This window comes from Ictidomys tridecemlineatus, chromosome 8, assembly GCF_052094955.1.
Source record: "Ictidomys tridecemlineatus isolate mIctTri1 chromosome 8, mIctTri1.hap1, whole genome shotgun sequence".
Classification (NCBI taxonomy): Eukaryota; Metazoa; Chordata; class Mammalia; order Rodentia; family Sciuridae; genus Ictidomys; species Ictidomys tridecemlineatus.
The window spans coordinates 90,892,757-90,916,884 of NC_135484.1; positions in this window are offsets into that span (position 1 = coordinate 90,892,757).

Consider the following 24,128-nt stretch of genomic DNA (forward strand, 5'->3'; position numbering starts at 1 on the left):
AATAGACAGTGAAGGCAGGGGAGGAGTTATGGGGGTAGGAAAGATAGTAGAATGAATCAGACATTATTACCCTATATGTGTATATGATTACACTTATATGAGATTCTACATTGTGTACAACCAGAATGAGAAGAAATTATGCTCCATTTAAGTATGATGTGTCAAAATGTATTCTACTATCATGTATAACTAATTAGAATAAATAACAACAACAACAAAAAGCATCATAATTTACCATATAGACTTTAATGGTCACTGCACAAATCCTGGTTCTATCATTTATAACCACCTAACTTATGAAAGTTATTTAGCCTTTCTGAACCTAAGCTTCCTTATGAACAATAATGAGGAGCCAACAGTCTACACATATTAATAATATAATATGAACACTGTAATTTCTAGATTGAAGAATTATATTTTACTTTCATTCTGTACATTTAACAATGAGAATAATTTCATCACTCTGTTTACATTTTGTCTCATATCTAGCCCTTCTAAAACAATAGTAAAATTAAAATGTACACTGAGACCAAAGTAATTCATAACAATCTGAAACAAGATTGGATTCTTTTCACATCTTTATATTGCATCTAACCCTCTTTATTTTTCTTGTAATTTCATTGGCATTAGTAAGGTAAATTTTTTGCAGGATTTGGGTGTAATCTTTTCACAAATTTTTAGTATTCATTTGTGTAAACATAAAATCCTCATCGCTAACTAAAATAACTTAAGTCATGACTTAATCATGCTTCTACTCAGTTTATTATTGGTAAAGATTGAGAAGATTAATGTGTGCCACTTGTTGTGAACGTATGCAATATATACATTTATAGAAAATATTATCCTAATATCATTTTTAAAAATACTTTTAGTTGTGAATGGAACTTTATTTTTATTTATTTATCTATTTATTTATTTATTTATATGTGGTGCTGAGGGATGAACCCAATGGTTCACACATGCTACACAAGTGCTCTACCACAGAGCCACAACCCCAGCCCCAACCCTAATAGCATTTTAAATTTTTATGTTTACATGTATTAGTTGACATAAAAATAAATAGACAAAGATTTTTTTAAAAGAAAAACAAAGTTTGAGGCCTTCTGTATCCTGATTTCATGGTTTGGTCTTAAACTTTAGTAATAAAAAAGAATTGTATGAAGACATGCAAAAAGGGTCACTCTCCTAGTCTAACATGTCACTACCTCTCTCAGGGATACCTGTGACTGTGTTCAGTCTAGGTTTTGTATAGAATAATCATTATTTTTTTAAAAAAATTATTTGTTCTTACTATAATCACTCATAGATGACATATACCGTAATCTGTCCCAGTCCTTCCTTGCTGTTGGATACACCTTTAATTGAGCTGCAAACAATGGTAATATAAATAGTATTGTACATTGGATGAATTTATATAAGATGTACACATAAATGTTGTAGGGCTAATTCCTTGAAACTACTGCTCAGAAGAAACACTTGCAGAATATAATTTTTTTCTAAAGTGGATAGAATAGATGAAATCTTTATATCAGGTCAAGAAATAGGCTAATTTATCTCATAAAAAGAAATGTAGTTCTATATTCATAATCATAACTTTTCTCTTTTTTAAATTGGATGTTTCATTTCCAGATACCTTAAAGTTTAGACATTATCCCCGTTATATCATAATAATAAAATTCAGACTTCCCCATTCATAACTTTTGCATGTCTCTCTCTCTCTCTCTCTCTCTCTCTCTCTATATATATATATATATATATATATATGCAAATAGAAAATTAAAAAACACATACTTTAAAAAGACTGTCACCCATAACCATGATTACACTTCCTCCTTCCTATGTTTCTGTGCTTAAATGTCCAAAAATGTCCAAAAACATTGTTATTGTCTTCCTGCAACTTTATAATGCCGATATAATATTAAAACCATCCCAAGTTGTGTTTATATACTATTATAGCCTGTGTTTTTATAGCCAATTGTATTAAAATCCATATCTTTCTACTCTGGTGGTGTTCTATGGATTTATTTCCTTTAATTCCCACATCCTAACATCATCTTTAGTTTACACTTTTTCTTATGAAAGATACTTTCATTTAAAATTTGCATGTTGTTATCTCTAGAGAGAGTGATAAACTTTGGCAGAGAAACAAAGCAATATTCTAAAAGAAATGGGTTCAAGATCACCACAGACTTCCCTTTTGAGATTAATTTAGACCATGAAGTAAATTCTTTGCAATAATAGCTGTGATAATTCCCAGTGATCAATCTTTTTCAATGTAGCTTGGCTGATCCAACCAAACTAGCCGTAGAAAGACACACTATACCAAAAGTAGCTACAGAAAGACAGATGTCTCAAGAATTATTGTGATCATATCTTTGGGGGTATTTGATCTAGAAAGTTCTCAAAGTATACTTAAGGCATATGCACCACCACTGTAGAGTAAAGGAGATTAAATTGTTCAAATTTCATCAAGGTCTCTGAACCTCTAATATTTTACAGGTCAGAAGTGGACAGAAAGTTATTCAACGCCCAGTCTCATACAATAATAAACTTGGTAATCCCATTTACTCAAAAGACTGTGGTAGGAGAATTACAAATTCAACTCCAGACAGGGCAATATAATGAGATTCCATTGTTTAAAAAAAAAAGTAAAAGTTAAAAAAAATAAAGTTATTCAATGGATTTCATTCCTCAACCATAAAGCAGTACAGAATAACTAAGAAATGACTAAGTCTCGAATTCTGGGGCAGAATCATGCCATGATGAAGGAGTCTATTCCCTAAGTAAAAAGACCAAGTATATTTAGCAGGTTTTTATAATTGCTATGTAGGAATAATTGATACATACTTTCTATTTTCCCCTTTATTGAATTCAAGAATTTATTGAGTTCAAACATTACATGTTGAGAATATGGGAGAAGACTACTTGCATTTTGAGTTCATAGTGTATAAATTGTGAGGCACTTCATTTTATGAGCTTCATCACAGCATGAAATAGCACCGATATTCAGGACCATGAGTGGGATATCAACCTTGCATGAGACCTGCAGGGTTCTCAGAGTGGATAAGTGCATTTAACATGTAACAGTGATATGACTAATTTTGGCAGCCTTGGTGTCCAGAGCTGCCATATAGGAGCTGAGCACCCCCTAGTCTTGAGTGATGGAAATGTGGGGACTGGTTTCCCTGTGGAAGCAGGTGGATCCCAATCTCTGCTCAGCAGGTGAGTGAGGCCTTAGGAGTGGGTGTTACCCAATGGAGTGGGCTGCCTTCTTGTTTCTTTATAATTCTACCCCTTACCTTTTTTGGATGGAATGGTCCATCAAACAGCTCTCCTCCATTGTTAGAGTCTGTAAACAAGTCAGGATGGTGCCTGGCAAATGTTAGAGTCTATAAACAAGTCTGGATGGCGCCTGGCATTTTGCAGAGAGAGTGGTTTGCGAAGTAACGCCAGCGAGCAATTAAGTGTGGAGATTTCTTATTGGTTGACTGCTGTATCTAGTTTATGTTAATTAAGATAAGCTGTGTGGAATGTATAAATACCTCTGTTGTCCTACAATAAAGGCTCCCACTCCTGCTGTATCAATGTACACAAGTAGTTCGTCACCCCCCAGTTATTTTGCCCAGCCAGCTGGACTGCGGTACTCCATAAATAGGGCTTCAGAACATGCTCCTCTCTTTTTTTGTCTGCCTCTCTTGCTTTCCTTGTGGGAACTGGGGATGAGGAGGCATCCTTGAAACACCCCAAGTAAAAGGTACTTTCTGTGTCTGTGTGATTATTCAGCACTAGCCCAATTCATCTGGAGAGACCCTGACTGATTCAGTCCCGTGTAGTGACACCTGGGGATGCTGCAATAGTTTGCAATGATGACTGTAGTTACTCCTTTCTCTCTAAATATGCTACTTTACAGTGTGATTTTGTATGTCCTTGCATCAACTTTCTGATTCACTTTGAACAATAGAATTAGGGAAGTGGCATTGAGTCAGTTAAAATGTAAAGCCTGAAAATCTGACTACTTCCTCTCTTTTGGTTATTTGTGTAGTCAGCTTTCTCTTCTGCTGTAATTAAAGGACCCAATCAGAACAATTGTAGAGGAGAAAGAGTTGATTTGAGGGCTCACAGTTTCAGAGGTGTTAGTCCACAGACAGCTGACACTATTCCTCAGTGCTCAAGAAGAGACAGGAACAACATGGTGGAAGAATGTGGCAAAGGGAAGCAGAGAGAGAGTACATTCACCAGATGTAAATATGTATGCCAATTCCCACCTCCTCCCACTACACCCTACCACTCAGTTACCATAGAGTTAATCCCTATCAGGAGATTAAATCACCGATTGGGTTAAGACAATCATTTCTCCTCTGAATCTTCTTGCATTGTCTCACATGTGAGCTTTGGGGGGATACCTCACAGCCAAACCATAACAGTTATCTCCCCAGAGAACACAAGTACTAGCCCAGGATAGCCTACTAGATGATAAAAAATACATGGCTAGAACACTTCCATTATCTCATCACCAGCCATCGAATTGCAAGAACTAGAAGATGTATTTTAGATCTAGATTTGATATAATTATGTTTTAATTACAGATAAACTACTTTATAGAATACCTTTTCCCTTATCTTTAACATGAATAAGTAAGGCTCTCACCTCTCAAATATTGATTGCAGACATATGAGAGAGCCCATCTGGGACTAGAGGGGCAATTTAGGTGAATCTATTCTAAATTTTCAACACAAAGAATTATACCTAATGAAATGGATATTTTAAGTAACTGAAGTTATAGACAGTTACATCTGCAACATTAGTGGCATGTTTAACATGATTAACAGATTGAAATATTCCCTAGTTAGGTATGCTCTCAGGAAAGGACACAGGAGTGAAAGGGGCAACTCATCATGACAGTGAAGCATGATTTTGCTGGTGACCCAGATGCAACATCTAAGCCAATTATTTGGAAGCAAAGCTAGTTTCAATCTCAGAATATGGCATGAGTTTTTGTCTCCTGACATTATTAACCAAGTTACAGAAAATTTGGAAGCAGTCCTGAGCAATGAAATGTGTATTACTAAAAATGTCATTCAATGGAGGCATAAGGATCACAGGGTGCTCTAAGAAGAAAAAAAAAACACTTCTTCCGCCACTTCCCCATGAGGTAACAGACTGAGCTCTATAACTCAATTATCACCAAAATGAACAGACACTTAGGAGAGCTTTCCATTTGCAGAAGCAGTAGCATGTGGCCACAACTACAGTAGAATGATAAATGATAGGGTTCCTTCTGTGCTGGAAGTATGGCACTCATTGATAATAATAGCGAAAGTGTCCTTAGAAACAGAAATACAAACTTTAAAAAATTAAAGTAAATATCAAGCAATCTGTCTTTATTTGTTCATTAATAGTCCCTGCTCCTTGAATGGAGTCTGGTTATTAATATTTGTTGACTGATTAAATAAATGAACACTTAAAAGTGGTGTGCCCTGTCTTTGATTTCCAGACTGGTAAAAGGAAATCATTAGTTTTAATTGCAATATACAAGTCATAAAGGGTTATAAAAATAATGAATCATTCTCCTTTTAAAGTACCAAAAGTATATTTCTGCAAAAATTATTAATGCAATGCAATTATATTGTCAAGCACCATGCCAGAAAATGTATATTATTTTCCTCATTTTATAAGTAACAAAACAGAACTGAAGATATTAAATAGCTTATTCAAAAGTAAATAATTAGTTACTCACAGAGTCTTCACTCAATTCTTGCTTTTCTAATCATATTATAGCATAAATAATGAGGAAAATGAACTTCCTCAATAATATGTCAAGTATCTTCTGTTTTAATTGGAAAATTCTTGAGTACAATTGTCAATATACCATTTAAGAGAGGTAGGAATTTCGGTCCTCTGTTGGACAAGTATATGCTCTGAGTAAACAAGGAATCCGTATTTTAGGTCTAGATTTGGTATAATATAATTATGTTTTAATTAGAGATAAACTACTTTATAGAATACTTTTTCTCTTATCTTTAACATGAGTAAGTAAGGCTCTCACCTCTACATTTTTTATATGTAAACTTCCTTAACATTACCAAATATAAAACAATAGAAATGAGCTCTTCTCTTTGAAGATGGCAAAGAGGAATTTCTAACCTATTCCCTCATTTCACCCTCCTCAAGGATGACCGAAGCAACTGCATTAAATCAGGATTCTGTTGAAACTATCCTGAAATGCTCATAACAAAATGTTCTCTAAGGTCCTTTTTAGTTCGTGTAATTATTTTATATTATAATCTATAAAATTGCTTTGGTGTTGTATCATGTTTATTGATGCATAACAAACTATCTTAAATATAGTGCCAGAGGACAACAAACAGTTATCATAATACTGGAATCTCAGAATGGGTTTTTGGATATTCTGGCTTTGAATGTTTAAGAGACTGCATTCAGAGTTGATGGAGTCTGAATTCATTCCAGGCTTGAATTGAACAGAGGAATCAGCTATTAAGCTCATTCCCATGACTTAAAATATGAGGCCTTATAAGATATGGCTCCAAATTTGTTTACTTATTTGTTTACTTATTGAGCCTTACTTATTCATGTTAAAGATAAGAGAAACAGTATTCTATAAAGTAGTTTATCTGATACAGACAGCCTTCATTCTCTGCAGTGAAGACATTTCCATGATTGCCAGGATGTCCTCACAAGTGAGCAGCTGGTGATCCAAGATGGAATCAGATTCGGAGCATAGATAAAGGGGAAGTCACACAGATAACAAAGCACAGTTGCAGAAGTAAAACCCATCATCTTTACCATATTCTATTCACTTCACACATGCCACCAGGTCTAGTGAGTACTCCCAGTGAGAAAAATAAAACTTCAGGACTTGATGGTAGAAGCATCAAAGAATATATGAGCAACTATTTTAAACCATTTAAAACCAAATATGGAGTCTTATTGAAGGTTGCTACATTCTACAGTTGAATGATTATTGTGTCAATAAAGCTCAATTTAAATGAAATTGAATGTTAAAGTATATAAAGTTGATTGTATTATTTCATGATGAATGTCTCCTCAGACCTTTATACATAAGCATACTGATCCCCAATTTGTCATAAGTAAACAATTATGACATGACATGTGTCATATGTAAACCATTTTTTAATCAATTTGTCACTATTCAATCCTACTTAAACTGCTTTGGCTTAATATCAGTTTTCTCTACAGAATTTTTTTTTAGGATTGCTGTATTATATGGTCACCATATTACTTTTCCCACACTAAATCCTAAAGCTATATATTAATTGGGCCCAAAATTCATGCAGTACTTTGTGTTATATCAGCCCTGCTATTCCAAAGTCAACTTTTTCTTGTAATCCTTGGTATTCTAAACATCAAAGAGCAATAATTTGTTGTTATTCTTTGTATTGTTAAAAGTGAAGGGAGAATATTTAATTTTATTAAGGTTTAAAATGAGATGTCACTATTTTGTTTGGTACATTGTAATAATAAAAACAATTAATGGGATATTTATTCTGAAATCTCTGCAGTGATTTTATTTTTATTAAATCTAATCAAAGTACAATTTTTTGCTTTTATCACACTATATATTTTATCATACAAAATTAACACAGTATTTAATAATATTTATAACATATAACATGCAATGCTTATATTTCAAATTTATAAGCTCATGTATGCAGGAAATTTACAATTTAAAAAGGTAAATTACAATTACAATTTAAATAGAGACCATAGTACTGTATTTTATATTGATATAACCATAGAGTCTTAGAATTTCTTAGTATTGTTCTTCTCCTTGTTCTTCAAGTCCTGGTTAAAATGATATCTTCCTTGTAAAATTGTCTTTTCAATGTAGTTACTCTTTTTGTACTCTCATTTTACTTATATCTATATAATAATTATTATTACATAATAATTAAGTACTTACTAAACTGCATATTTTGTGAATGGAAGAAAATGTACTCTTTTAATCTTGTGTTTATTGACTAGAATATAATTATTCAATTATTCTTGACCATTATCCACCTTACAAGTTACTTCTTAAAATGGAGCATATTGCCCAAGGAAGTATAAAGATCAAATTACCAGAAAAGCCATCATTATTTATATTAGGATAGGCTAGATTTTATTGCTTTAACAACTAATCTGAAATCTCAGTGGCCTATAACATCAAAACTTCAGTATTAGTTTGTGTCACAAGTCTGAAAAAACCCTACATAGGAAATCCCTATTTTCCCCACTCAGGGTGAAGGAAGCTGCAGGCATTTCAGTACAAGGTTTCAGGGTCCATCAAGCTGGATAAGAGAGCACTAAAAAGGATCAACCACTGAATGCTTCCACTCCTAAATGATGCACATTACTTTTTTTCCCATGGCAATAACCATGAAGCGAACAACCAAATGTTCACATGTTGGTGGCCACTAGTGGTGGACTCCCCAGTTGCCATTAGAGTATATACTATCTAATCTGTGCATTTGGGTCACATAAATTGATAAAGAATGGCAGTTAGCATAGTAACCCAGAGCTAATATGATCAGCAGAAGTGCTTTATGTGTACATTAGATTGATTTTTAAAGTAATTTATCATAAATTATTTATTGTTTTAATTTGTATTGTTATTAAAATGTAACAAAATACTCACATCTGAAGAAAATAATTTTTAAAAAATTAAACAAGTTCAAGAATCTTTTTATAGGTAGTTTTATGATTTGTACTCCTATAGTATTAATAAGTATTTCTTCACTTAAAAAAACATTCCAGGGATGAGAATGCAATCCAGGGGTAGAGTGTTTGATGATCATGCTTCAAGTTCTGGCTCCATCCTTAGCTCTGCAACAACAAAAAAACAAACAAAACCAAATAGGTCCAACCTAGTTTCTATTTCAGTATTCCTCAGATTGAGCTCCACTTTCCAAGTATAAGAGTTATTTCTAAGTAACCAACTTAAAAAATTCATCATAATTTAATTAACATATTAATCTTTCACATACATGCACACATGTATATCCTTATCTTGAAATTAAAAGGACTGTTTTTAAAGCAAAAAATCATTATTTTGAATCTTGAAAAATTATACCTGTTACAATTCTTATTTATTTTTTTGGTTTATTTCTATGTTGTTTCTCTTTAGTTTATAATAGGGTATAATTTTGTATAACAAACTTTATACTAATTGATGGTTTATTAGAAGCAGACTCATTTTCTTGTCTTTGAGAGAAAAAAAATTATATATAACAAAATACACAATGCTTGAATTCCCATTACCTAATATTGATTGATTTTTATCATAGAATTTTATTAGAAAGTATTAAAGATTATATTTTAAATATAATTACAATTTTAATCTATATAATATAAATATTAGCATAAGTGTATTTACCTTGTCAGATTATAAAATACTGTTAGCATTAAAAATATAATAAATGATTTACATGAAATTGTGTTCAAGTCAGGTTTTTGTTTTTCATTTATGTTTAATATAAATATGTTGCCAAACTGAACTCCTTAGACTTCTCTCACAAGCTGTGGTTAAAGTGACCACACTGCTCCTGATTACACATAGCAACTTTTGAAGTGGATGTGAGACCTAGACAGGATAATTATGGATTTTAACCCATGAATCACAAAGGCTGACTCAAGGATGATGTAGCAGACCTGCCGAAGTAAGGCTGGGCACAAAATCACGAGCCACTCACACCTTGTAGATTCAAACAGCAACTCTTTATTCCTGAACTCACACCGGCATTCTACACACACACACACACACACACACACACACACACACACACACACGTTCTGGGGAAATCCACGTTCTGGGCAAAATCCACATTCTGAATCCCAAATACTCTCTGAATCCCAGAGAACTCAACAGGAACCCAAGGAGTGAGTGTGCCTGAGGCAGCAGGATGCGCCCTATTCCCAGCAGAGTATACCTTAAACCTGGAACTGCCCTAAACCCAAGGAGCAGGATACTCCCTAAAACCTGATCCACCCTAAACCTGGATCCACCCTGGTCCTTGAGAAAGGTCACCTTACTCAAGCATACATGCAATGTCACTGCAAATGACCTGGGTCCAAAGTCAAGCCCATTTCCACAATGGAGAGTCCTTCCTCTAAGCAACATGGAGTAGGCTGACAAAGAAATGGCCATGCGTCATTCCTACTTGGCAATGGCTCTCAGCACAGACCCAACACATTTATTTGACTATTTTTTCCTGAAACTATTAAGAAAATATAATTCTATTTTCCAGAGAAAAAAAGGTAATTTGTTATCCTTGGATTAATGAAGGATTATATAAATAATCTGTCTGAGAATATAGCCAATACAAAGAGTTGTAAAGAGATGAAGAAAGAAAGAGTCCTAATGAGATATTCGTTTTTCTGGCTTCAACTTTGTCTAAAGTTAACTTTGGACATTTGAGTTGCATTAGACATTCAATTCCCCTTAATTTTGGATCAGTGTCCACATTTGTATTGATTGAGCCCTATGAGTTCTTTACATTTACAGATGTTAAAAAGGCATGTAGTTGATGTAAAGCAGCACAGCTTGGTTTTGTCTCTGTAATAAACTCTGTTCTTACTGGGTGAACTGCTGCATCCCGAGGTAAGCTCCACCCAAGGCACCCCACTGCATTGTTTCCATCTCTAGTGCTGTAATAAAGCAGTTTTCACCTGGGGTGTGGTAGGGGAAGGCAGTTGATGGATAGATGACAAAGTATGAGACAAGACCAATTTTTCCAAATCCTACATGATGTTTGTAAAAATTTATCTCTCAATGCATCTGATATTGGATAGAGTTTTTCAAATTCCATATATAATTTAACTACATAAAAGAAGTAATTATTATCCCATTCATTATTCATTGTGAGCTTTTCTAATATTGTCATTAAAAAGTCAAATCAATATTATTAAAATCACTCCTAGTAATATTATACTCTGTAATCTTACTTTGATTAATTTAATTATACATTTTAATTTTACTGAAAGTTCCATTTTAATAGACACATTTGGAGGAGAGAACATTTTGTTTTAAAATATTTGCTCCTATTATATATAAATGAAATAGATGAAAGGCTAGGAAAGCAATGCAATTATAATTTGAGGCAACTTAATTATTTCAAAGTTACCAATGGAAAATTAAATATTTTTATATAATAGGTGTCTAATTTTCTGTACAAAACTAAAAACAAACGTAAAATTTGCTTTTTAAAAAATCATCCAAGTATTTATTATTTACAGTTAATGTATAATTTTAACTCAACTATAGGCATAGATAAAATAAAAATAAAACATTCAAATGCTAGTATGGCAGAAAATTTTTCAGAATATACAAACTATTGATAAGATAAATGCCAGAAAATATGAGAAATATAATTATTTTGAAAACTTTTTGCCAGTAATTGTTTTTTTTTTTTCAGCTTTTTCACTATTGCTAGTAAAAGACCTGACCAGAACAACTGTAGAAGTGGAAGATTTTATTTGAGAGCTCACGGTTTCAGAGGTCTTAGTCCACAGAAGGTGGGCTGCATTCCTCCAGGCTTGAGGAGAGGCAGAACATCATGGCAGAAGAGTGTGATGGAGGAAAGCAGCTCACGTGACTACAGAAAGCAGAAAGAGACTCCAATCTACAGATACAAAATATATACCCCAAAGCCATGCCCCTAATTAACAACCTCCTCCAGCCACACCCTAACAGCCTTAAGTTACCATTCAGTTAATCCCTATCAGGGGATTGATTCACTGATTTGGTTAATACTCTCATAACACACTCATTTCTCCTCTGAACCTTCTTTCATTGTCTTCCTTGTGAGCTTTTGGGAGACACCTCACATCCAAATCATAACAATGATCATTAAACTAATCTGTTAAATTATAAATTGACAACAGAAATGAAATTCCCAATTTTAGTCATATCTTAGTTAATTTAATCTAATCAGATGAAAGCTAGCATATTAACTACCTTAATGACTTCATACATTAATTTATTAATCTAAAATTAAAATATAAATATTTATATAGGTAAATCTACATAGAGAAAGAATACTATTATGAGAGTAATGTTCTTTTTAGAGTTTTTAAAAATTTGTCCTAAAAGTTAGATATTGATATATAATATTCCAGTTCCTTCAGATAAAAATATGTGGATTAATTTCATAACTACATTTATACACCTCATAACTATATGTACTGAAATGCTTATGGATTCATTGTAATATATACACATGATTTTTTCTCTCCTACTTTAATTAGCATGTCAACTAAGAAACAGACTCAACACTTTACAAAACAGATTACTACTCTCCATTATCAAATATCTCCTATAGTATGATTTCATTTAAAACCTTCACTCGTTTCCTGTGTTCTTGGAAAAAAAATAGTTAGCTTAGGATATTTATGAGATATTTTCATATTCTACTCTATATTCCTAATATTTTGTCCATTTTTCTAGTCACATTTTCCTCTACTTAAATTACTGTATCTTTTATTTCATGGATCCTGTAATATTCTGCAATGAACTTAGGTTGTATAATTTACTCATGCTGTAACAAATAATATTCAATAAAACTTTTATACATCGAAGTACTTTGCATACTTAACAAATATCTTTATTCAAAAATCAACTTTTAATAGAATAAAGGTGAAGGACTACAGGGCCCCAAACCCAACGTTAGGAATTCTAACCCCTGTGCCCTACAGGATGTTCCCATGTACAACCCCCATGTTAAAACCCCACAAGCTGCACGTAGCACTTCCCAGCTGCACGTAACACTCCAAGCTCTATACAATGCCACCACCAGATGTTCCATATAGATAATCCTGGGAAGGCCAAGCTTGAGCAAATAGAGTAAAAACAGGAACTAAAAGAATAGGATGCAATTTATAGGTTTCTTTTCTGAGAACATAAAGTGGAAAAAAACAAGTTTACCCCCCCAGGTGACCTAAGGGGCTGGACCTAGAGGAACTTAGATAAACCAATAGAATAACTGTTACTGTGCTAGGCTGAAACCTTGCCCCCTGCTTCCTAAAAAAACTCTGTACCCCCGAGCCCGGGTGTGCCAGTCACCGAAGCTCCAGCTGAGGTTTTGCTGTGCACCCACAGGCGCCTGTGTGAGAATAAACCCCCCTGCGGTTTGCATCCAGTGTCTCGCGTGGTCCATTCCGGGTTGGGGGATCTGGGGGGTCTTTCAAAGGTACATTGTTCATTGTGCTTTTACAAAGGTTAAATATAATATTTCTTAGTATAAATTTTCTATCACAGAAAAACAACAAACTGAGTTTTGCATATTTTACAGATAGCAAAAATGAGGAATGCTTTAAAATATTGCTTAGTACATGTGAATGGTAGCTATTCATATCAATCTGGTTCCAGAATTTGAGCTCTTAAAAACTGTGTACACTGTTTTTCTTTCTTCATGGTGGCGTTTAGTTAAGTGTCTAACACTTCGTAACTGTTCAGAATGTACAAATTTGAAAATTAATGATTTTCAAAATGCTTTGTTTCGTATTGTCAAGTATTCAGACATCTCTCAATTTCCTCAAAGCTTAAATTGCTGAAATTGTTTGTGATTAGGTATTTTTAAGTATTGGTACTGAAAAAATTATATTCTGATGACTTGAGTCTCATAGAAAACATTAAATCCTAATCATTACATTTGTAATATTTTATGATTATATAAATCCTAAGTTTATATAAAATGTGTGCTTTTTTCCTATAGGAAACTATATTTCATTGGTAATATAGTATTTCAGACACTCATCTAATATCTGACTGAATATATATAGATAGGGAAAATACTATAAAGTGTATGTGTGTGTGTGTGTGTGTGTGTGTGTGTATGTATACACATATATATATATTTTTTTTTCCACACCCACGGCTTGTACCAACTATCTCAGGAGGCCAACATGTCATCTTTAGTAACTAGCATAGAAGGCAGCTAGAGTACTAAGGTGTTCTGTCTAGGAAGTCAGACAATTATCTTAAGCAAACAGTACAGGAAGACAAACAATAACCCCTGTAACAAGGAACCTAACATGGAAAGGATTGTTAAATCATTGTCAATATCCCTAATTTTTCTTTCCACTTTAGACTTGGAACAACAAGAGAAAACTCATGTATTAGGATGCCACTTCTAGTTAACCTGCCTGCAACTTGCCCAGATCAACAGCTTATGGTACAGTTGGAGACCTAATTTTCCTCCCCACTATAAAGCTTTTCCACTCCCTTGCCTATTTTTGATTCTCTGACAAATGCAAGTGATGGTAGCCGAATCTTTTGCAAGTTCTGAATAAATAACTTTCTGTTTTGTTTTATTTTCACTTATCTGGTCTTCTTAAGTTCTATAGCTATTTAGAGTGAAGTCTATTTGACTATTGAAAATCTTTTATGTAATGTACTTCATCAGGTGGTCTTTCATTGATTATGTCATAATTAAAAATTGAGCCACAGGCTGTGGTACAAATCTGTAATTCCAGCTACTTTAGAGGCTGAGGCAGGAAGGCAAGTTTGAAACGGCCTCAACAACTTAATGAGGCCTTGTCTCAATACAAAAAAAAAAAAAAAAAAAAAAATTAAAGGCTGGAGATGTGGCTTAGTAGTAAAGCATTCTTGGGATCTATTTCCAGTACAAAATTAAAAAATAAAACTATAATGTATCTTGTAAAATTGTGAAAAATTACTAATTTCTGGTACCAGCAAAGTAGACACTGTACAGAGAAACTAAACTTGAATATTTGAAAAAAATACTAAAAGTGGCTCAATTTGGATATATTTCCTATATATTTATCATATAAACAAGTTGCTAAATAAAGATGGAAGAATATGTTCAAAATCTTATTTATAGTTATATAGCTGTGGGCTTAAATTGAGATTTAACACCTTTTAATTTAGCCATTATATTCATTGAATCTTGGTGAAAGTGTTCAAATAATCTTTAATTTACATGTATTTCTTATTGACATTTTTGTGTGTATTCTTACTAATTATTAAAGAATTCCTTTTATATTTTCCATAATTTTATTCTAAGAACAAAACTAATAGGAAAATAAACTAAGTTGACTTAAATAACAATGATTTATTTCAGGGCCATTAAAAAGATGCTGGTCATTAACTGTGTGTGCCCTGTCATAGCCATGCTGATCACTGAGACCATCTCACTCTACATGAGTCACACATTATACAAGTTTATTCTTTCACAGTCAGGTTTTTTAGCCTAGGATAAAAGGACTTCTTGTGAAACCTCTCTTCATAGCGACTCTTAACTTTTAGAACATTCTGTTAAGTAAGTCTCTTCTTTTGCAGATTAGAAATTGTCTTAGTTTAATTGCTTTGCTACTTTGTTCACATTTTTTCCTCTTTTCCCCAATGCTTCATTTTTTTTTCGATTTTCTTAATCATTTTTTGATTTGTTCTTTTGCAAATATACATAATACTAGATTGTATTTTGACATATTTTACATACATGGAGTATAACCTATTCTAATTAGGATCCCATTCTCGAGGTGTACATGATGTGGAGTTTCTCTAATAGTGTATTCATAGATGAACATATGAAAGTTATGACCAATTTATTTCATTGTCTTTCTTTTTCCCATCCCCCCTTCCTCCCTTTCACTACTCTTTGTCTAATCCACTGAATTTCCCCCCTCTCTCCCATTTTTGTGTTGAAGTATTTGCATATCAGAGAGAACATTTGGCTTTTGTTTTTGGGAGATTGGTTTATTTCACTTAGCTTGATAGTCTCCAAATTCATCCATTTACTGGCAAAAGTCAGAATACTTCAGTTATTTTAATAAAGAGGACACTCCATTTTACCGAATTATCAAATGCAAACCTCAGGAATTAGTAGCTAATTATTGGGTAACTGGGATTGAAATGCATAATTAATTAAATGACTAATTAACATACAAACAATTATTAATAAAAATAAAATTGATGGATTGGAGAATCAACAATATCTAGAATTCTCATTTAAGAGTTTTCATACTGCTTCTTTAGTGTTAGACTATAGAATAACTCTCCAAAATCTCTTTTAACATTTCATTTCAAAGATTCAACATCTTTTCTTTCTTTTTATCCTTTTCTTTTTCTTTTCACTTATATTGTAATTTATAGCCCCCATTTCTCCTATCTATATACCAAACTATGTAAAATTCCCTGGTAGGATGGCCAGACTTTGTTAGATGATATTATTTGTATGTGAGTCTAATTTTCTTCATAAAACAAAAATTGATTGAGACAAACATAATAATTTAATTCTTTGCAAAATCCACAGCCTTTATATTTCTGACTATAAATATGTGAAAAGGAGGCTAATAATAAAATTATTTCAATGTACTGATACTGAACCAGTCATATATTCATATCTTTTATCCATCAATAAGGGACATCATGCTCAAGCATATTGAAAGATAATCGGTGACTGACCTGCTGCATGCTTTTTAAGAATAACAACACTTATTTATCTGCATAGTGGATAATTGGGAATTCATTCTAACACCAGACTTTTCATAACAAACCCACACTGTTAAAGGAAAAGAATATCTTTAATTTTAATCTGTTAAAAATATGCTTTTCACTTCTGGGGAAAAGAGCAAATATTATGCAACTCAGTGCTATTTCTTGTTAGTCCCAAAGTCTATATTTTCAGTGAAGTTCACTTTCTCAGTTGCTAGTGTTTTAAACTTGTTAGTAGTTTCAGTGATAGTTTTCATCTTTAAAAATAATTTAATTTCTATTCTCCGTGGGAACATATGACCTGCATAGACTATTTATTTATTCCAGGCATAGCCTCTGGTAATCGTAAAAAGAAAACAAAACAAAAGCAAAACAATACCTGAAATGTATTTTTTAAAATTTCCTGATATAAAATCTAAGCAGTGTCATTGCTATTATTCTTAAAATGGCTGAATATAAAGATAGCTATGTGAAGATTTGATTTCTAAACACATTGAATATGCTTGGAAATAAACTTTAGCAATGCTGTAGAAAGTTTTGCATTAATTCTAGGAGTAACCATAATGAACAATGCCATTAGTAGGGTTAATGGGTAAAGAAACAATGCATTCTATGGTGACCATGAATTATCTAGAATTAAAATATAATTCTATGTGAGATCATACTTTGTCTTGGAATCTGGATACTATTGAGACTTGAATTTTCTGGATAATTGTTATGTAAATTATTTTCATTTTTTTTTCAATAAGAATATAACACAATTTTTTAATGGAATGAATTCCAACCAATTTAAAGCTAAAGGTCCATGTTTTAAAAGTTACAATGGCCTTATCTGGTTAGACGCACAAAGCAATTTAATTAGATTTGCTAAAAATCTATAATAAAATACTTGGTTTTAGTAACTTTCTGAAATTTTCATTTTTTTGCTTCTCTGCTTCCTAAATGCCATGTCCTTAGACACTTTTCTCTGACATACTCTTCCATTATGATGTTCTACTTCAATTCCAGCTCCAAAATATGTAGTTGGATGACTATAGACTGAGACCTCTGAAACCTTAAATCAATTAAACTGTTCTTTCTCTAAAACTGTTCTCATTAGGTTTTTATGGCCACAGTGGTTAAAAGGCTAACTAAAGAAAACATTGGTACTGAGAAGGGGGATTGTTGCTGTGAATAACCATGCTCTGTGATTCAGAAGAATTTGGGGTTCATTTTTAGGGAAAGGAATATTGAAAGTTTAATAGTGCAAACTGGAAAAGCTTTGGAAGCTTTTCCAAAAAGATTATAATGCCAACAGAACTGTAGAAAATAAAGAGTGAGTTCATGAGATTTCAGAGTAGAAGAAGGACTCTATTGGAGATTGAACTAGAGACCATTCATGTTACTTTCTGGGAAAGAAGTTGTCTATAGTTTGCCCATGCCCTGAGACTTTCTCTGAGACTGAATAAAAATGTGATGGACTAATTAATCTGACAGAGGAAATTTTAAAACAACAGTACTAGGGATGTCATGAGTATTACTGGTCACTATTAACCAAGTTTACTGTAATAATCAGGAGGAGAAAGCAAAGCAGAAATATTTGAAAAATTTGAAGTTTGGCCAGAAGAGTTTGAATAAAACTTGGGCTAAGTAAGTTGTGGTAGTAAATTACATTCACTAAAGAGATCCTAAATACTTTACCCAGAAGCAACGGGAAAAATGACAGAAAGTTTTCTCAGGAGTTAGCAAGATGACACCCATCTCAGGCTGAAGGTTATAAAGGTAAAAATTCCTTTGAAAAGAGATCATGAGGACACCCTGCTTGCAAAGAAATTTTTTTCATCAAGCTCAATTTCCCAAGCACTCACAGACAGCTGCAACCATGGTCCCTAGATGTGGGAAGCCATCTGTGAATTACATGAGGGTCTTTTCTCAGTATGGTAGCCAAGGAGATTAAGATTGGCATTGTGAACTATCCATGGACCTCAGGTGGCATTAGATTGCCCAATGTACATGACCTTATCTCTGTTCTGGTAGGAAGACCCCTCAAAGTAGCTCCAGAGATGGGCATACATAACACGTTGGGGACTCGACAGCTCATCTTTTATCTTTTTTTTTTTTTTGGAGAAGAACATTCTATGGAAGGCCTTTGATGTTTCTTGATGTAAATAAAGCAGGTGAGGGATCCATTTTGCCATAGTCTAAAAGCTGGATTCATCTGATCAGCTTTCCTGTCCTGTCTCAGCTTTTGAAACTATTTTCTGTGTCCTGTGTTTTTTTTCGTCGTTCTATTTTTTCTAGTTTTTATTTCTCAGCCAGTCTGTTCCACCAAGGGGAACCCCATTTCCACCATCCATGTGGGAGACAGGCAAGACCTAGAGGCTTGGCTACTATTCAAGATGGTGAAAAACCCTAGTGTCAATTACATGGTTATGGCTCTGCAGAAATGAAGAATGCCGGAGTTAGGGGTCATGAGCCTTCTACTGAGATGTCAGAGAAAAGCTCAGGAGAGGAGGCAGGAGCAAGGTTGGCTTCACTGTGTGCTGCCCCTGAGAGGTGATGCATGAAGATATGAGAAAAAAAGTCAAGGCTTCAGTGGAGACCCTAGAGATTAAGAGATGCCAGTAATGTTAAAGCAGAATGTTTTGGTTTAATTATGAGGTGTCCCCCCAAAGCTCATGTGTGAGATGATGCAATAAAGTTTAGAGTTGTAATGATTAGGTTATGAAGAGATTAAATTTAACCAGTGCATTCAGCCACTTGAATGGATTTACTAGGTGGTAACTATAGACAGGTAGAGTTTGGCCAGAAGAGGTAAGTCACTGGGGGCATGACTTTGGGTTATATATTTTGTCCCCGGTGAGTGGAGCTCTCTCTGCTTCCTGACAGCAATGTTCTGAGATGTTTTCCTCCACCACACATTTTTGCAATGATACTCTGCCTCACCTACAGCCCAGAGCAATGGAGTTTGTTGTCTATGGACAGAATCCTCTGAAATTTTGAGCCTCAAATATAATTTTCCTTCACACATACACACACCTACACACACACATTTATTGTTTACAAATATGCATAAACAATATAATTAAACTATATATTGATTAACGAATCCAAACATACACAAAAAATAACAGTAAGTGGTGATAACAGATTTTTTCAGTTCTTGAAAACACACACAAATTTAAAATATTCCTATATTGTCTGCATTATGACCACAATTAATTATAATATCTCTGAATTTTTAAATTATAACTCTTGGAGTTTTTTAAAGTCATCACTACAAAACAAAAGATAATTAATGATGTTATATCTATGTTTATTAGCTTAATTAAATTTTCTATAAGTATATGAATCTCAAAACATCTTATAGTACTCCATAAATTAGTACAGTTATTATCTGTCATCTATAATGAATTAATTAAAACACACATATACGTTAGACCACCTAATTTTTCACATAATACTAAACATTTAAATATGAAATATTAGACTGTTGATTTTAGTATTATGAAATAAATATTCTTCTTCTTTTTTTAAATTTTTTATTTTTTATTGGTTGTTCACAACATTACAAAGCTCTTGACATATCATATTTCATACATTAGATTGAAGTGGGTTATGAACTCCCAATTTTACCCCAAATGCAGATTGCAGAATCACGACAGTTAAAATATTCTTGCTTTCCTAATATTTATCAAATTACAAGAATATATATGTTAGACTTAGGTATATTAGTGTAAGTTGTAACAATTTGCTCCTGAGACAGATTTTTAAAAATGTTTTCTTCAATCTCATAATCTACTGGTTGATGGATTGTATACTGACAGTATGAGATTAAAGTGATTATTATTTCAATATGTTTTTCTTCATCTTACATTTCCTGAAGTAGTCAAACATACTGGTACTTGAAAAATATATGAGACATTTGCTTAAAATATTGATATTGGCTAAACATCAATTTTGTTATAAAATATGAACTTTCCAACCCTCATATAACATATGGAGAGATTGAGAACTTGTCTTAGAATGAGGTACATTATTTTGACTTATATGCAGAACACAGAATTGACTATGTTTATATTTTCATCAGGTGAAATCCATATCAATATTCCTGACTTTCAAAATTTAATGATCTAATACAAACATTCCTGTTCATGTGTAATATATGAGCAATATGGGTTGCATAGATATATTAAAAAAAAGTTATACAGATACGTATCTATCTTTTGGCAAAAATCTCTTCAGTCAGAATTCAGGGAAAGAATGGTAATGCAGCAACATTTCTGCATGTTGTACAATTAAGGTGTTTAGACCTGTCTCTGGGCTTGCCAAGCCTGGAGTGTAGAAAGAAAAGAGCATATTTCAGACACCATCATGTCCACCTGAGAGAACTCAATCTTAAGTTTTGGTGTGCATACAATGTATGATTTGAAAGGGAAAGGCTTGAATGCTTAAAAAATGTTTAAGAATTAGATTATGAAATTGAATGGTCTTGCCTCCAAGTTAAAAAAAAATGGAAATCTAGGATAGAATAAGAGATATAGCACTAAATATTCCCAATTTTGTTAGGTTTGGAGTTATAAGAAAAATAAAATTTCCTTACCTGCTGATATTACATCCAGCTGTCTTGAAAGTTCTAGGTTATATTAAGTGGATTTACTTTTTAAACTGTTAAAAACAGGTCTTCATAAAAAAAATAATATCATATTCTAGAAGTTATATTTGTCTTTCCCAAAAATTATAATTTGGTTTGACACAAAAAGACTGAACAAAAATATTTTCTCATAGGATTTGATTGTCCATATCACTTAGTCTTTCATGAATACTTTTTTAATTTTAATTAATTGTTTTATATTTATAAAACAATTAATTAAATTAATTGGTTTTATTGGTAAAACAATTAATTATTATATTTTTATTTAGTAAGATTTAGATGCCAAGGAAAACCCAGTGATGAGCAAGACAATCAAGACTTTGACACCTCTATAAATATAGAGAAATATATAAAACATATACTATAAGGAAAATAAAATGAAAATGGTTACAAAGGAAAAAGTAATTTATAAGTAGCAAATTCTTATGCATATTTAAGAAGAGATCAAAAGAAAAGCAATCAACTACTTTGTTCTTAAGAATGCATATTCATTCCACAGGCAGAAAGTGCAAAAGTGGTGAGGTAGGCATGGATTTGGCAAGTTTAAAGAGCAGCAAGCAGCATAGTTACAGCACAGTGACCAATAAAGAGTGCAAGTTCACAGGAAATAAGGTCAAAGGTAGAGGCCAGCACCTAACATGCAGGACAATAGTGACTTTGAATTTAACTTTGAATTTAATGCAAAGCTTTCACATAATTTGTTGCAAAATGGTTTATATGATATGCCTTACCTTTTATAAAACCAGTTACAAAAGGAAGAAGGTTATACCAATCTGTTTTGTGAGAGGTGATGGTATTTTGGGGCAAAGGAATATGCACAGAAATATGAATAAAAATGAGATATTTTTGAGGTGTGATAAATAGGAACTGTTTATATGTTTTATAAATTAATAACACTAAAAGTATATTTGTAACATCCATTATGTCTTACTTTATTATTCAGGTCATACTACTTAAAGCAAACAACCTGATAGTTTAAGACGTGAAAAATATTTGGGAAGTAATAAGGAGCTGAAGTTACCTTACCTGTCTCAACCTTTTTGCTTCAATATTTATTATTTTCTTTTATGGATCAAACTTATCTTTGTTGAAACTCATAACATTCTCTCATCTTTCCTTTTTTTTCTTCTTTCTTTCTTTCTTTCTTTTTTTTTTTTTTGTACCAGGTATTGAACTCAGGGGCACTCAACCACTGAGCCACATCCCCAGCCATACTTTGTATTTCATTTAGAGACAGGTCTCACTGAGATGCCTAGCACCTCACTATTGCTGAGGCTGACTTTGAACTGCCTCAGCCTCCTGAGCCTCTGGGAATACAGGCATGTGCCATCAAGCCTGGCTCTTTCTTTCTTCTTTTCTTCATTCTTCCCTCCCTCCCTCCCTGCTTTCTTTTCACCCTTCTCCCCTCCCTTTTAAAAATATCAGTTCATTTCAGTTGTTCTGAATGTCTGGAAGACTTTATTAGATTGAAGAAATGGAAATAGTTCTTACTAAAGCAGTTCAACCAGCTTAAAATTTAGTTAAACAAACAAAAAAAAAAACCCTAAATTTGTTTTGATCACTAAGCTGCCAGACTTCTGTTGACTACATCATGTAAGACATAATTTTTTTCCATCTTTAATCTTGTTGAAAGATTACTAAAAAAAAAAAACTATTTCCCTATACTATTGTCAGAAATTCAGTTACCCAGAAAAATGCTAATATTTCTAATTTATTTTGCATGTCAGTTTATGAACTTCCAGTGCATACTTTGGAATTCAGTTCCTAGTTGTTAAGGTTTGGAAGCAAGCTGTCTTTCTAAAGCTCATGTGTGATACAATGAAAGAAGGTTTAGAGGAGAAATGATTGGGTTATGAGACCCTTAACCCAATCAGTGAAATAATCACCTGATGGGATTAATTGAATGGTAATTGAAGGCAGGTAGAGTGTGGCTGGAGGAAGTGGGGTATCAGGGGCATGGCTTTGTGGTATGTATTTGTATTTGGCAAGTGATGATTTCTCTTTTGTTGCTTCCTGATCATCATGTGATCCACTTCAATCTACTACACTCTTCTACCATGATGTTCTGCCTCCACTTGAGACCTGAGGAATAGAGTTGTCATTCTATGGATTAATACCTTGGAAACCACAAGCCCTCAAATAAACTTTACACTTCTACAATCGTTCTGGTCAGGTCTTTAGTCATAGCAGTGAAAAAGCTGACTAAAACACTAGTCCTTTTCATTTATGCAAAATGTATGGTAATTCTTAAGTGAAAAGAATACCCAGTTATTCCATTTTCATCATGAAGAATCTTAAGGGCAGAGGTCTGAGGATCAAGATCACGCCTAACACATAGAAATAAGTAGTAAAGGATAAAATAACTTTTAGAGATTAGAATCTAAGACACAAAGTAAATTTTGGAAGAAAACAGATTCACTGATTTCCTTCAAAGTAATAGGAAAATTAAGTAGTAAAATATAGTTTCAAGATATACAAACTCTATGTGTGTCCTTTATTCCATAAAAAAACTTGTATAAAATAATGGAAATTATAAAATGTACTTTCCCACCATTTCAGATAAAGGTTACATCCACTGTGTAGGAAATAAATAGCACCAGTAGGAATTTTATTTTACATGTTTCACAGATGAAGATCCAAAATCCAGACACCTTGATTTCCACTATAGATTTTTTGTTGCACACTCAAGTTTTATATGAGCATAAAAAAAAATGCTTTCACCTTTCGTTACAGTACACAAGATCTTTGAACTGCACTAGATACAGAGTACCTTGATGCACAATGATAATTAGTATAGTATTGATCTTAAAATTGATAATATATTTGAAAACACAAATAAGAAGAATGTGGAGTTTCTCTGTGTATTCTAAAATCTGGAATAAATCAAACCATCATAGAAATATCAACCTGATTTACTAATTTTGCTATTGGATGTTCTTTACCAAATTCTGTATTGGCAAGTTGCTCTAGGTAAGATAGGAGGAGGTACATTTCACCTTCTTTATTTCTTACTCTTTTGGTGCT